The sequence below is a fragment of the Podarcis gaigeae genome (assembly GCF_964106915.1).
Source record: "Podarcis gaigeae genome assembly, chromosome: 5".
Classification (NCBI taxonomy): domain Eukaryota; kingdom Metazoa; phylum Chordata; class Lepidosauria; order Squamata; family Lacertidae; genus Podarcis; species Podarcis gaigeae.
Genome location: NC_139681.1, coordinates 87,584,429 through 87,600,170, shown reverse-complemented (window position 1 = coordinate 87,600,170; position 15,742 = coordinate 87,584,429). Strand labels below are relative to the sequence as shown.

General features: G+C 46.7%; 1 protein-coding gene across 9 annotated transcripts in view; it reads right to left on the bottom strand.

Moving 5' to 3' along the window:
• Positions 1-15,742, bottom strand: part of NLGN1 (neuroligin 1) — a 645,947-nt gene that overhangs the window by 510,906 nt on the left and 119,299 nt on the right. For 3 of the 9 annotated variants that reach the window (XM_083739353.1, XM_083739354.1, XM_083739346.1), the window contains exon 1: positions 2,792-3,398. The exons of 2 other annotated variants lie outside the window; for them this stretch is intronic. The gene's annotated coding sequence lies outside the window, so the exon portion shown is untranslated. Of the gene's footprint in view, positions 1-2,355; positions 2,430-2,791; positions 3,400-15,742 lie in introns of those variants that run through there. 4 more of the 9 variants (XM_083739345.1, XM_083739350.1, XM_083739351.1 and 1 more) reach the window with 3 other exon arrangements.

Genomic DNA, 15,742 nt, shown 5'->3' with positions numbered 1-15,742 from the left:
ACATGCACCCTTAAAATGATTTGAGAGGATGCCCTTTCTGCAGATTCCAAGGTAACGTCTAGCTTTAATTAAAAGTCAATTAATATTAAGTAATCTGACTAATTTTAATTAAACCTGCCGAAAATTGATTTTCCTTCAGCTAAGCAAATATGAAGTTCTGGTACAATCTCCGCTGGCAAAAGAAATAAACTACCCCTAAACACTCACATTTCAGGAGCAAGTGAATGTCAGCTGTTGTGTTTAAAAAGGGAAGATTTTGAATCAGCCAACATGAAAATGAAAATGCCAGTGGTCTCACATAACCTTAAGAGAAATATATTCACAGACGTTTATTTCCCCCTCATCTCCTGTAAGACTGAGATTAAGGTTGCAAAGGCTGGATTCAGTGCTATTTATGAGCACACAAACCAAATTCCACTCCTGTTGTCACGCAGCCCATCCCGTGGGTTCTGTTTTCTCAGAAGTTAGTGCCATGGGCTTTAAAGGGATTCAGTCCAAAGTGTCAAAGGATAGCCACCCAGCCTATCCCTGGTTACTCGGCATTAAATTCCAAGAGGAAGGGATTGCAGCACCTTTATGCCCCTATGTACATTTCCCTCCTTGGTCTGTATAGATTTTCAAAGGTTTTCAAGCTTTGCAATTTTCAACCTCATCTGTCCACAACATTAAAATAAAAATCAAAAGTCATGCACATCAGTAAATAAACTGCAATTCCACATTGAGTCCTTTCGAACTCATCACATCCAGGTCAACCTCATTGGTTTGGAAGCAGATGGGGACGGAGGCAGAAAAGGATCACTTCAATGTAATTCGTATTCCACTACCCTGCCCCATATGGTCTTGATTATGGCATTCCTCAAAGGCCCCTTGGTAACCTGCCCATATACTCCTTGGCTCTGTGGAGTGGTCAGTTCCCTCTCCAGCACAGCCTAATCCTGAACCACATGACTTGTCCATCAAGCTCAAAACTGCCTACACTGGATGACAGGATTCCAGGCAGAGACCTTGTCCAGTCCTTTCTGCCTTGAAGATGCTGGGGATTGAACCCAGGGCGTTCCTCCTGCACAGCAAATGCTGTACCCTTCCCTAATTTCACCTCCTCTCCCTTCAAGTGCCATTCGGACATGCTCCCACTGCAATCACCGGGCAGTTCTCCCTTTCTTCACCTATGCCCATTCCTCATCTACCTCCCCAGTGGCACCCTAATTGCACTTGGTCCCTTCCTAGTAAGACCTGGGTGCCTTCCCTCCCATTTCCTCTCCCACCACCCCACTGAACCCCCTTCCCAGTCCTTTGGCCCTGGCTACCTACTGGGGCATCCACCCATCCTCCCTTATGGAACATTGCATGAGATTCCGAGCATCACGGAGACACCGCTGGTGTCTACAAGACAACGCCAGCGTGGGCAGGAGGAGACTTTGACTGACAGGCTTTGCTTAGACGTCCCATCGCAGGGACACCAAGAAACAGAAGGGTGGGGAGGAGCCTATGCAGATGAAGGGGCGGAGCTATGCAAAGAGGCGGCGCTGGTTCTTCAAGGGCTGGGGCAATCCGCGGCAGCTTTGGCCGCCCCACCATCGCCACCACCGTGGTGTCCCCGAGTGCCCCCGTCGAGTTTCCTTGCACAGAACCGCAGCGCTGCCATTCACTCCTATGGGACAAAGGAGGGAGGCGTTCTTGGGGGGCGCGCAAACCGCTCGGGAAGCCCAGGCCCTTATTGTCGGGGGGGGGGAGAGAGAGAAAGAGAAAAGTGTGTGTGTGTTTGTGTGTTGCAATCTTTATTTTCTATACACACACACCACCGCCCCCCCCATCCTTGCACTACACAAGCCCTATATCTCGTTCTCTTGCTAACGGCGGTCATTTTCCTCCTCGCCATCAACAGCGAACAGCCAGGCTGCAGCCCCGTCTCACCGGCTACAAAGTTTCGCTGCATCTGCAACCGAGGGAAGGTAACAATGACCAAAAAAGAAAAGAAAAAAGAGGCCCAGAGCAGGCAGAAGGAGCTGCCCGCCAGACCCAGCTCGGCATCGCATCCCCTGCCTGCGGGAAGCGTGCGCCTCGTCTCGGAAGAACCCAGCCGGCCAAGAGAAAGAGAGATTTTCTCTTAACAGCAACAGAGCGGAGGAAGATCCAGGGAGAGAGAACCCCTCAATGCCGCTGCTGGCCGTCACATACACACACATACACACACACACACACTCGTGTCAGTTACACGCACGCCAGAGATCACACGCACACAGGGAGACATCTTCACCACCACCCTCCCCGAGCCACGCAGACCAGCGCGCCCGGGCAACAGCAACAAAACAAAACCAAAAAACCTAAATCCCAGCAAAGCCTGGATTGTCTCACAATGCAAAGTTGCGGGAGATCCGAGTGCACTTCTGCCTTCGCTTGCCGCCGCCGCCACCCTCCTCTCTCCCCTCCGCGCACCGGCGATGTTTTGCAAGTCACAAGCGCTGGCCATTCTGCGCACCTCCACCCCCAATACATACACAAGATACACCCCAGTCTCACCACCATCACCCATTGCCGTCCAGCTCGGAGAAACCAGATCTCCCCCCCCCCCACTCCACAAAAGCCACCCATCCCACCCGTCCTTGATCTTAAAACTATGAAATCCCCCCCCCCCGGAAACAAGAACTAACCGATGCCCGCCCCTCCCGCGCCAGCATTCCTGGCAGTGTCCAGATAAAGCAAGGAACGATTATCTATTCATCTATCGGGGGAAGGGGGGTGGTTTAAGCATTCTGTCGTTTAAAATGGAAAAGGAAATCAAACTATTTACCAATTCCAATAAGCCTTGTTTTGTTTTGTTTGTTGGCTTAAAAAAAAAGAAAAGAAAAGAAAAATCAAACCGCAAGTCCGCTGCTAAAACCGTAATTCACTGTTTGGATCCCGGGCGTTATCCTCTTTTAATCAGCTGTAACCCCGAGGTTCTTAAATCATCCGCTGGACACTTCCAAATTGTATCGATTTATATAATTTCCCTCCCTCTTGCTCTCCTCTGCCCAAGACTGCGAGAAGGAAAGAGGGAGGAGGAAGAGGAGAAGGAGAAGAAGAAGGAGAAATCCCATCCGGAATTCACCGGCGTGAAGCATCTGTACCAAGACGCCGCCACCTCCATTTAAATCCGACCATCAGGCAAGAACTAGAAATGATCAAACGTTACTTCTTTTCGGCTGCAATCAGATAATCCTACTAATCCAATAGATTTATCTCGATTTGAAATTGCCCTCCAGATGAATCTCCTTTGCTTGATGTCCAGTTCTGTGTGATTTCACAGCACACGGAGACTGAAGAGGAGGCTGTGTTTGTATGTGTGTAGTGTGGGGTGTGTGTTTTTTTTAAAGGGTTTTTTTTCCAGGAGGGGGGAGATTCTGGATGCGCTGCTCGCTAAAAGAAAGGGGGGGAAATGCCGAGAACCTTGGTTTTTCCCCTATTATAGGTTTCAACTCCAAATTGCTGCTAGATGAAAAATGGTACAAAGGTACCCCTAGTGGCCAAGAGCCGAACAACAAGCCATCCCACTCCCCCCCTTCTTCTTCTCTCCCCCCCCCCCTTCCTCGCTTGCTTTCTTCTTTTCTTCTTTTTTTCCGCGGCAGTCATCTGCTAGAGGAGTCTCTGTAAAACGGCCATTCTGCCTTCTTAATTAACCATGCCTCCGAATAGAAGGATAAACTTTATTAGCACCGGGGAAGGAGGAGAAACGCACTCTTGCCTCTGTGTGAATCTACAGCTAAGAATATTGCAAGGCTGTGCTGAAGAGGCGAATTCAAAGGCTGCAATCTTGCTAGGAAGAAGCAGTTCTGTACGTTCAAGCACAAGGCTGAAGGTTCACCGTAGCCTTGTCCGTGGCATGCTATTGCCACCCGCACCACGCCTGTGTGTGAAGTTTTTTTGTGGGGGGTTTTCTTTTTGCAAAGCAGAGAGTGCAGAGATTAAACACCCCCGAAAGCAGAGAAAGGAAAACTCTACCAATTCAAGTCTGTTGAATCTATCAGACAGGATGGAACAATCCACAGACGGCAACTAACATGTGTTAGTACGATCGCAAAAGGTTGCAATGCATTAAGGGTGGCGGATGAAACTTGGGTCGCCCAACAGTTTATGGGAAGCTAGGTGCTGCTCATGCAAGCAAGTTTGACTCAATGTCCACATGACGACGTCCTCCTCAAAATGCAGTTAAATATTCTATATTGTCACACGCCACCCAGGGGTGCCAGCTTGAATAAACTAGTGGGGGCGGAAGGCAAGGGCTGCCCCGCGTGACTGATCACATGACATGGTGCATGCACACCCTTTGAATGGCAATGCCCATCAACTTTGGAGAGGCCCAGCCCCCTCAAATATTTTATGGGGGGGGGGGACGTTGGTCCCTAGGATTTGGCTCCTAATCTCAGAGTGGTGCGAGATTCCAGGCGCTTACCCAGGGTTTGATTTCCTCTGAATGAGGGACAGCAGAGAGTGTGGTGTCTTTATGATATACGGTTTATTTACACACATATACAACATGAGCTTACAATGGAGGGGCTCACAGCATCAACGCCCCAAGGAGGTCATGCTGTTCCCATAGCCGCAGCCTTGGATCCTAGCAGAAATCAGACACGGCTCTGTCTCTCAACTGCCCAGCCTGCTTCTTGCTCCCAGCTTCTACCTCATACACACAACTTAAGCCTATCTAACTAACAGACTTAAGAGAGCTACATCAATTGTCTGGGGTAGCTCTGTATTTAGGGAGGAGAAAGTGGGAGGAGGCAGCCATAGCGGGAGAAGAACACTGCAAGGATGAGGGGGTATTAAAGGCAGTGCAAGGAGGTCACATTCCACATTAAACCAAGGTAAGGACTTTCCCTTAGACCAGCAGTCTTCAACCTTTTTAGATCTGGGACCCAAACATCATCTAGAGACCCTTTTCTTAATCTGTCAGTGTTTATGCATATGGTAGCACTGCTATTGCAACCCATCTTAGATCTGCCCAGTTGACAACAAGTGGCTTAGATTATCATATGTATTGTTTCAGTTGTGAAGCACACAGGTACCATTCCTCTTCTGCCAGGTGTGCAACTGTGGATGCACAGGGCCATGCATGGCCTTGGCGCCAAAATTTGTGGGTGCCCGGCCCCTTCATGGGGAATTTTGTGGGTGCTCAGGCACCAAGGGCCCCAGGGAGCTGGTATCCATGTCTTCTGTCCGTCCCTAACCATCCCCTTCTATATTTGATCTTCATGAAAACATGCTCAGTTCTTATGGGGCTGTTTCCTGGGGTCAGGAAGAGGCATTTTAAAGTTTTGCTGCTGTCCTTACTTCTGCTGCCCTCAAGATCTCTTCCAAGTACACAGACACGTTCTCTCAGGTCGCTTCCAGGTGAGCTGCTTATTCAGCACTTATCGTGATTTGCTTGCACAAAGTTTGCAGGGAGGTTATATGCCACATCTGCTGTTAACATTCATTCCAGTTAGTTTGCAGGGAAGTTACATGATGTTGTGTCAAGCAATTGTTACCCCACACTTTCTGGTGCTTCTCTCCATCACCTTCCTTATTTCAAAAAGTCAATGGAAGGTACCATATTTTTCGCTCTATAAGATGCACCAGACCATAAGACGCACCTAGTTTTTGGAGGAAGTGAAGCAAGAAAAAAAATACTCTGAATCTCAGAAGCCAGAACAGCAAGAGGGATCGCTGCACAGTGAAAGCAGCAATCCCTCTTGCTGTTCTGGCTTCTGGGATAGCTGTGCAGCCTGCATTCGCTCCATAAGATGCACACACATTTCCCCTTACTTTTTAGGAAGGAAAAAGTGAGTTATAGAGCAAAAAATACAGTAGTTTGTTTTGGGAAGTGGGCTTGTTACACAAGTATGCCAAATTCATTTTAATTGCTGTTATGCAATCAAATCCCACCCCCCAAAACAGTGACCATGGCAGTGCCTTCCGTTGCCCAACCTGCCTACAATCCTGCCAGCACTCACTGGGTTCACTGTGAGAAGGACCGATAGGACCAGCCTGAAAGAACACTGGGTTATTTTCTCCAAGAAACAGACAGGGAGAAGTGTTCTCCCTATAATCACTAGGCATGTAATTATGCAAACATGAATGCTATATTTTAATATGTATGAAATAAATCCTATTATATTGCATACAAAGTATTTCATGACAGGGTTTTTGGTTTTGGTGGGGTTTTTTTGCATTGAACTATATGTTCATGCCCTCTGGTTCAAAACAGCAAGTCAGAGGTTTTTGCTTTTAAAAAGTAGTTTGTTGCTTTTGTCCAACTCTACAATTCTGTGATTAGATACAGTAAACAATTAAAGTAATCTTGTGGCACCATGGTATGCAGGTCTACTCAGTAGTAAGTCCCACTTAATTCAGTGGGGCCCATGCCCAGATAAATGAGGATAGGACTGCCCTTCTCACTGGGGAAGAGGCTAGCCATAACTCAGTACCCAAGAAACAGAAGGGCCCTGGGTTCCATTCCATGATATCAGCCCAGGAAAGGCTGATAAGAGACATCTGTCTAAAATCCTGGTGAGCTGCGACTAGCCGGTATAGACCAGGCATAGGCAAACTCCGACCCTCCAGATGTTTGGGACTACAATTCCCATCATCCCTGACTACTGTTCCTGTTAGCTAGGGACGGTGGGAATTGTAGTCCCAAACATCTGGAGGGCCAGAGTTTGCTTATGCCTGGCATAGACAATACTTAGCAAGGTAGACCAATGGTCTAAGTCCCTTCGGGTATTTGTAAGGTGTTAATATACCATCGGCCGGAAGGTGGGGGAGTGGCAGGCTGGCCCTACCATTAGATTTTGCCACTTTGGGTTGGGCAAAATACGGGACAGGTTAGTCAAAATAAAGGACAGGTGGGGGGAGAGGCTTAAAATAACTTTACCTGGAGCAGAACTGATTTCAAAGCAATCCATAACAATGATCAAATGGAAGCTATCAGTAACTGCAACATTCCAACAACAAAAGGAACCCCCCCCCCCAGCTGCTAATTTCTGCTTGCCCGGAGGATGGGTAAATGTAGGAAGCCAGCCAAAAAGGAAAAAGTGGGGGAGAAAGAGCAAGGAATTCTCCATCTCTTCCTCACAGAGCTTTGCCTCCAACATCCTACCAGGGTTTGCATAATCCCTTACGCCACTAGCAGAGTCAGGTGACAATCCCAAGTAGCAGATGCTGCAAGCATGAGGAGGAACAGTGAGTGAGACCCACCAAGATCAGTCTCCATGCAGCTGCCCCATCCTGGCCTATCTCCTTACCTACAACCAGCCTAGGGGGCAGCACTGGCTGTCAGCCTCCTCCTCCTTAGCCTAAGTGTTGCCTTTGTAGAACTCAACAGGGAGGAGGGCAGGGATTAGCTGGCTCCGCCTATCATTAGCTGTGGCTCCGCCTATTGTTGGGCTTCCTGCCTTCCACTCTCCCAGTCCCCATGAGCACCAGCCTCCACTTGTGAGGAGCAGTCGCAAGGTGTTGGGATGTTGAGCTGTAAAAACAGCATCGTCTGCTTTGAACTCGCTAAACTACCCTGTTGCCTTGGGGTCCCGTTGCCAATGTCAAAGTAAGATTCAGCTGCCAATCGGGTCGGCCTTGGGGTGATGGTGCTGCCATTGTCCTTTGCCTCAGGCAGCCAAGTATCTTGGGCCATCCCGCATGCAAAAGAGACACTCTTACGCTGCACATGCACCATGCATTTAAAGCACATGACTTACCGCAAAGATTTCTGGGAACTGTAGTTTGCTAAGGAGACTGGGGACTGCAGCTCTGTGAGGGATGAACTACAGTTCCCATGATTCTTTTGGGGAAAAGTCATGTGCTTTAAGCGTATAGTGCGCAGGCAGCCTAAGAATGTGGTGAAATGAACCTCAGGGATAACAACAAAACTGACCCATTGGATCAGACCAAGGAACCACTTGATCAGCAAACTCCTCCCAGCAATGGACCCTCCAGGTGTCCATGACGGCAACAATCCTCACTGATTTGTTCCTAGCACCTGGTATGCAGATATATAAAGGTAAAGGAACCCCTGACCATTAGGTCCAGTCACGGACGACTCTGGGGTTGCAGCGCTCATCTCGCTTTATTGGACGAGGGAGCCGGTGTACAGCTTCCGTGTCATGTGGCCAGCATGACTAAGCCACTTCTGGTGAACCAGAGCAGTGCACAGAAATGCTGTTTACCTTTCCGCCAGATCGGTACCTATTTATCTACTTGCACTGTGATGTGGTTTCGAACTGCTAGGTGGGCAGGAGCAGGGATCGAGCAACAGGAGCTCACCCCGTCGCAGGGATTCGAACCGCCGACCTCCTGATCAGCAAGTCCTAGGCTCTGTGGTTTAGACCACATCGCCACCCACGTCCCTATGCAGAGAGATACTGCGTCTGAAAAGAGAGGTTCCATTTCACCGTTTTGGCTAACAGCTGTTGACAGAGCTATTCTCCATGAACTCATCTATTTTCAAAGTCATCTACACCACGCAGTCAATAAATGTGGTTAAATGTAGCTATTCTAGGAGTGAGTTTGTGTAAATGGGGGACGTCGGCCACAAATCATGCTCGCATTACGATGCAGACTTTTTGACCAAACTGTCTCGACTTCAACATTCAGCCAAGCATTCTGAATGCATCGGCAAGTCCAGTGTGTGCAGAGCCCTAGGCAAGGTCTAAAGGTGCCAGGAAATTTGATAAAAACCCTTTTTGCTCTTAAGATTCTGTGGCAGGCCAGTACAGATTAATGTTTGCAGCAATGACAACATAATTCTGTGCAAAGTTTGTCTAGCTTCCCTGAGATATTGGATTTTAAATTTAGTATTTTAAATTTAGTATGTTTCAGTTAAAGATGCAGTACCAAACTGGTTTGTGCAAATAATGTTAATGAACCATTTTGCAGAAATAAAGATACACCTCACAACAAATGTTACTGATCCGTAGAAAACACAACCTGAAAAAAATAGGCAATGCACACACTTTTGTAAACTAAGAAAATATTTAATAAAAAATGTTTTTAAAAAACAAATAAAGATACACGAACACCCACCACACACACACATAAATGTGTGTGCGTGCATGAACAACACACACACATACACACACTTCCAGTCTATTTGACTTCACAATGGAAACTGTGTTATTATTTATTAATCTATAAACCGCTTAATGTCAAAACATTAAAATCCAGTGGCCCAAACCTTAAAATATGAAAATCCACCATTAAAAAAGACAATAAAACAATCCTAAGCACAAAGATATAAACACCCATAATTAAAATATGAAAGAAAACAATCCCATTGAAACACACAGTAATTAATACAGGAGGCCCAGGTCAAGAGATGAACGAAATGTCAGTGTAAAAGGGTGCATCTCTGAAAGTAGCAGAACACCAACACAGATGGAAACTATCTCTGATATCAGCAGGGAGGACATTCCACAACACTGGTGCCACCAGTAGAAAACCCTGCCTTTGTGTCACCACAAGCTGGTAATAATCAGACCATGACAAGATTAACTGGGTTCCATTTGTTGATCCTCAATACTGTTTACCAGGCAATGGAGGGGAGGTCACAAAGGTGTTTTCAGGAGCAGACAATGGAAGTGCACAAACAGCTTGGAGACTCAGAAGTAGACTTGTCTGTCTGTAAATTGCAAATTGATTTCCTCACCTGGAAATAGCTTTCATGTTAAGCACATGCACAATATTTTTAATAGCTGTGGGGAACCTCTCTCTGAGACTGTGTCTTGTTCATGCAGCCTGGCTCTTGTGCAATGCCCGAGAGCCACCTCTTAATTCAATTTAAACTAGCTTTCTAGTGTTCATGGTTGCAAGAGATGTCCGAACGTGCTGTGACTGTGAGCACAAGGCTAAACTGCAAGGCACAAGGAAGCGTGAAGGGGTGTGGCCAGCCACAAAAAGGGGGTGCGGAGGCACAAACCATAAGATTAATCATCACAGAGGTCTCTTGTAATCATAGGCAATAAAATATTTCTTGCTAGCTTACAACAGTTTCTAGCTTTGTTCCATAATCCAAGAAATAACACAGCGGCCAATAAACAAACAATTTTAAGTCCAGTGCATTCTTCCATACAGAACACGCTAGAAGTAAAAAGTTTAATCATCCTATTGGGTTTCTTTGCATCTGGTTTTAAGAGTTATAGGAAGACTGTTCCACTCTGTCTCCCAGGAAGAACAACATGGCAAGGGGGACATCATCCACTTGCCGAAGATGAAGAAGCTGTTGGAAGCGATCTTCCTGCCACCAGACTTATAAGAACTTTGGAAGTGCCTGGGTTTGCTTCTCCCCCTACCCAGCTCCTCCTTCTCAACCCCTTTCCCTTTTATATCATGTCCTTAAAATTGTAAGCTCTCATGCAGGGACAAGCTTATTACCTGGAAGAGGCCATGAGGCATCTGGTCCAATGTCTTAGGAAACTCACAAGTAGCATGGGATGCAAAGTACTCTGGCTTTGCTGCTCACCCAACATCTGCTGTCTTGCTACTGTTTACATGGCAGTTCCATTTAGCTGCCATGGTTAATAGCCTGTGGCTTTGAATTTGTCTTAAGATGTTAAAAGCCCACTAAGCTGGTGGTCCTCAACACATCTTGCAGCTCAGTCATAATTCGGAGTCATGCAAGCTGTTTCCGTTCGTTTGTCCTGAATCTAAGGCAAGTGAGCGCCACTCTGCACATAATGCACATCAAGATTGATAGAACTCTAGGCTTCAAAACTTCAAACTAAAAGCTGAGGGTTCTGTTCTTTAATGGCTCTCCCATGTAAAAAGTGGCCTGTGTGTAGAAAGTTATACATCAGGTAAAGGTAAAGGGACCCCTGACCATTAGCCGGCGTACAGCTTCCGGGTCATGTGGCCAGCATGACTAAGCCGCTTTCTGGCGAACCAGAGCAACGCACGGAAACGGCGTTTACCTTCCCACCGAAGCGGTACCTATTTATCTACTTGCACTTTGATGTGCTTTCGAGCTGCTAGGTGGGCAGGAGCAGGGACTGAGCAACGGGAGCTCACCCCGTTGCGGGGATTCGAACCACCAAACTTCTGATCGGCAAGCCCTAGGCTCTGTGGTTTAACCCACAGCACCACCCGCGTCCCTTTATATATCAGAGAGAGGGCTAAATGGAACCTCTCTCCCTGGAGTTCTAGTTTCGTTAAATGCAGGGAGTTTATGGTTGGGCATATTCAAAAATGCAACCATCTCCCCACACTTGCAGCTTGATGGGAGTGCATCTCAAGAACTCTGGGTTGGATCCAATATTAGTTGTAATCAGAGCAGACCCAGTGAAATTAATAGATCTAAGTTAGGCATACTCATTCATGTCAATGGGTCTACTCCAAGTAGAACTAACACTGCAGACAACTCTCTACACTCAACCACTTCATTCTAAACTTGTAAAAAATGGGCTTACAGAACATCTTCTACCAGCCAAAAAAAATGCAAGAAGGAGGCAGACCTACCATTTGCTGCCCCCATGTGCCAAGCTGCTCCATTCTGCACCTTCAACAGATGTCGGAAGGGGTTCTATGTGCATGCACCAGTTCTTTTCCACCAAGGATGTTCTTTCGATGTGTGGGAGGTGGGAGCAAGTCATGCAAACTCCCCTTTTAGAATAGCTCTTGGTTTCATTGGGTAACACACAAACACCACCACCAAATCCGAGTGCTACACACAAGGGATACAAATGCCTTCCTGCCCACTTTCATTACATCATTCACAACATTGTCAACTTCCTGTTGCCCCTTAAGCAGCAATCCTGTACACCCTTAGAATGGGATCCCATTGAACTCTGTGGGACTTGCTTCTGATTAGACATGTCTACTGCAGCTTATCTTTGCTTTCCACAATGAAAAGCCCCAACAATAATCTTTTTCTGTATGGAAGGCCTCCCTCCCCAACAAGTACTTAGTAACTTTCCTTGCCCCCTTTTTTGCAACTTTTCTAGTTCTTCCATTGGGGAGCGGCTGTGGCTCATTGGTAGAGCATCACTGGTTCAATCCCTGCCATCTCCATGTAGGACTAGGAATGTCTGAATCTCTGAAGAGCTGCTGCCATGGCTTCCTATCTTATGTTCTGGTGACAATGGGTCTATCCTGATTTGTGTCAGGGGGGCATTTCAGGTAACCATCTTAGTATATAGTCTCTGTAAGGCTTGGAGTTAACTTTAAAACACACACACACTAAAAACCCCCAAGGAGGGCATGTACTGAAGTTTAATTTTGGAAAGTCTTTTTGATTCTTGGAATTCGAAAGATGTGTAAATATCACATGTCTGAGTAATAAATTGCCTTGGAAGCGGAGATGATTTTTACAGGAAGAGTCAGCTATGCAACATCAATAAGCTGCTTAGCACTTGGCTTGTATTAATTGTCAGGTAGGGTTTTGATGCTGTAGTTCCAAATATTCCAGAAGACCTGGGTATGTCCCATGGTTACTGACCGACTGCACTATACAGGGAAATGAGTCTGTACAATGTGGTGAACATTGCAACAGCAGGCAGTTTTAATCTTTGTTCTATTGGCCAAACATTATTTATAATAGCTGAATGCAAAACATGCTTTTGGCTAAGATCAAGTGTAGCAAAACATGCTTAAGCACCATCCCTCCATGTCTTCCTCACTTACGCAGATGCACCACTAAAGTTCTGCACACTCGGAGCCACACACAGATGTTCACTTTGCTTATTTTTATGCCACTCTACATTTACAAAGATCTCAGAGCAGTTTTACACAACAGAATGTTACAATCCCATAAAATGCCCGGTTAACAAATACAATTAGGGGTAAAGGGGACCCCTGACCATTAGGTCCAGTCGTGGCCAACTCTGGGGCTGCGGTGCTCATCTCGCTTTATTGGCCGAGGGAGCCGGCGTACAGCTTCCGGGTCATGTGGCCAGCATGACTAAGCCGCTTCTGGTGAAACCAGAGCAGTGCACAGAAACACCGTTTACCTTCCCGCCGGAGCGGTACCTATTTATCTACTTGCACTTTGACATGCTTTCGAACTGCTAGGTTGGCAGGAGCTCGGACTGAGCAATGGGAGCTCACCCCATCGTGGGGATTCGAACCGCTGACAATTAAAACCCACCAATATAATTACAATTCATTAACCTGCTTGCCCAGTCAACATAAGAAGATCAGAACATGGCTGGGTCAGACCAAAGGCTCATATATTCCAGCAGTCTATACTTTTTTCCGAGCTGAAATAGGAAGTGCAAAATCTGGTGGAGAATTACACACCAGTCTGTCCAGAAGGTAGGATCGGGTGGGTTTATAATGGAGTTCCCAAAGAATGAATTCATCAAGCATCCCGAGACATTGGTGGTTCCATGACCTTAGCCACTATCGTACAAATCCCCAGCCTAGTATCAGACCTATGTATACACATATCAACCAACAAAACTGAAAGTGTGAAGACCTCCATGCTTCAGCAGACCTCAGAGCAAAGAATCGGGAGTTCAAGTCAGTGGTCACTGAGGATGCAATTCTATACATTCTATACAAGTAGTAGACCTGCCTTCTGTAGGTCTACTACTTTAAATCAGTGGCTTACTCCAAGGTAAGCAAGTTTAAAAATGAACACACATTTCCACACTTTAGTGGGCATTTTGGTAGTACCGAATCTGTTATGTTGGATAGAATAGTCTGCCTGGTACTTTATTTAGAAGGACTGAATCATATTCAAAAGTTCACGAGTTGTTGCATAACAAACCCTTCATCGCCTCTTCTTAGCCTCTTCACGTCCACAGACGTATTATGTAAATACACTTTGCTATATTTTCTTACCAGCCGCATTTTGCAGTCACAGGCAGAATAAGAACATAATGACCTACGAAGGGCTCAGCTGGATCAGACCAAAGGTCCATCATAGTCCAGACTCGTGTTTCCAAAGCGGCCAACCATATGCCCATGGGAAGCCTACAAGCAGGGCAGAAGCACAGCAACACTCTCTTCACTTGCGATCCCCAGTCATTGTCACAAGTAGCCACTGAAAGCCTAATCCTCCACTGACTTGTCCAATCCACTTTCAAAGCCATCCATTACGTCTGCATTATGACTCCAACTTGGAATAACTGGCATAGTTTCCTTCCTGGATGTACCAAGAATCCTGCAAGGTTGCAAAGTAGTCCTAACCAATTCTCTGCAAGTTCTCCCACCACCAAACCATCATTTCCCAGGGTCCCTTTAGAAGGTCATGGTCCGGGTCATGGGTGATCGAAGTCCCAGCTGAGGACGTCGGGACTGGGGGAAAGATGGCGGGGTGGGAGCAGAAACAAGAGTCCAGAAGCCAGGAGTCGGGAAGAGTCCAAGGGTCAGAGAGCTGGGAGTCAAGAAGCCAAGGGTCCGAGGGTCAAGAAGCAAGGAGTCATGCAGGCGGGGGTCCGAGGAGCAAGGAGTCAAGGAACCAAACACAGCAAGGCAGGGAATGTGTTGCTGTGGCAAAGAGCTGAAGGGAAAATGCTGACCTTATATCCTTTCCCAGCTCTTGCCACCAGGTGCTTTGAGTTACCAATCGGCCTCACCTGTGCAGCTGCACCTTGCCTCTTCAGAACAAACTTAGGAAGGCCCCAGTCCTGGTCACAGGGCCTGGCTCCTGCACAGTAAGCAGCCATGACCCTTAAACCCGTTTTAATATCATCACGATTGACTGGCAAAAGGCATCATATGAAAATATTTGGGCAGGGTGGTAAATGCGGCTGGAATGTATACCACATAGTTAATAATTCAGATTGCATTTTTTAAAAAATGTGAACATTGCACAGAAAGAGATGTTGATTGCACCTATGATTCTATTTTATCGTTTCAATCATTCCCACTTTGTTGATCTTCCTGCCAAGGAGAGAGCATTTCACAGTCTTCACTTGTTGGGTGAGTTTAAGCTTATGCAAACCATTTGGCCCTCACCCTCTCTGCACTGAGAAAATAGCTCACATACCCATTTTAAAACGTCTGTCTAATCTGACTTGGCAGGAGGAAGCTGGTTTCACTTCCAATCTCTCTGCCTTGATTGGAATCTGTTGGTCTTCGGTGAGGAACCTATTGACCCTCTCTCATAAGCTTGCCTGCCATCATGGGTATATTCCAGAATGAGTGAAGCTGAACAAATGGTTCAGCATTGTTATATAAAATTTGCATCCTTGTCTCTTAAGTTTGTAGGGCAGCTTAGTAGCAATTGTGTCTCAGGAGTTGCTAACATGGAACCCATGGGTGAAATGGTGCCCTTGAAGTTGTCCTCCGGTACCCAGTGAGACACACACATACTTCAGGGAGGTTGGCATGGTGCAAATGCAATGCCAGGAGCACCAGAATGGCTCTGCCAGTGTGTGTGCACTGCACCAACCTTGCTGCTGCCTCACCCTCTCCTGGTCAACCTTAGAGACACCAGTGATGGGAAGACAGGTAAGCACTGCCAACCTTCCCCACTGACCACTACTGTTTTGTGGCTCAGTGGTAGGGTACATGTTTTACAAAATCTCCAGCATCTCTAAGCAGGGCTGGGGGAAAGTTCTATCTTTCAGCTGCTTTTTGTCAGTGTAGAAAAGCATTTCCCAAACTTGGGCCTCCAGCTGGTTTTGGACTATGTTATGTACTGAGTTGAATAGGATCCAAAAGGCAGCAGTCTGATTGGTCCTAGAACAATAGGATTCAGAATGCATCAGTCTGATTGGTCCTAGAACAATAGGGTCCAGAATGCAGCAGTCTGATTGATCCTAGAACAATGCAGCAGTATGACTGGTCC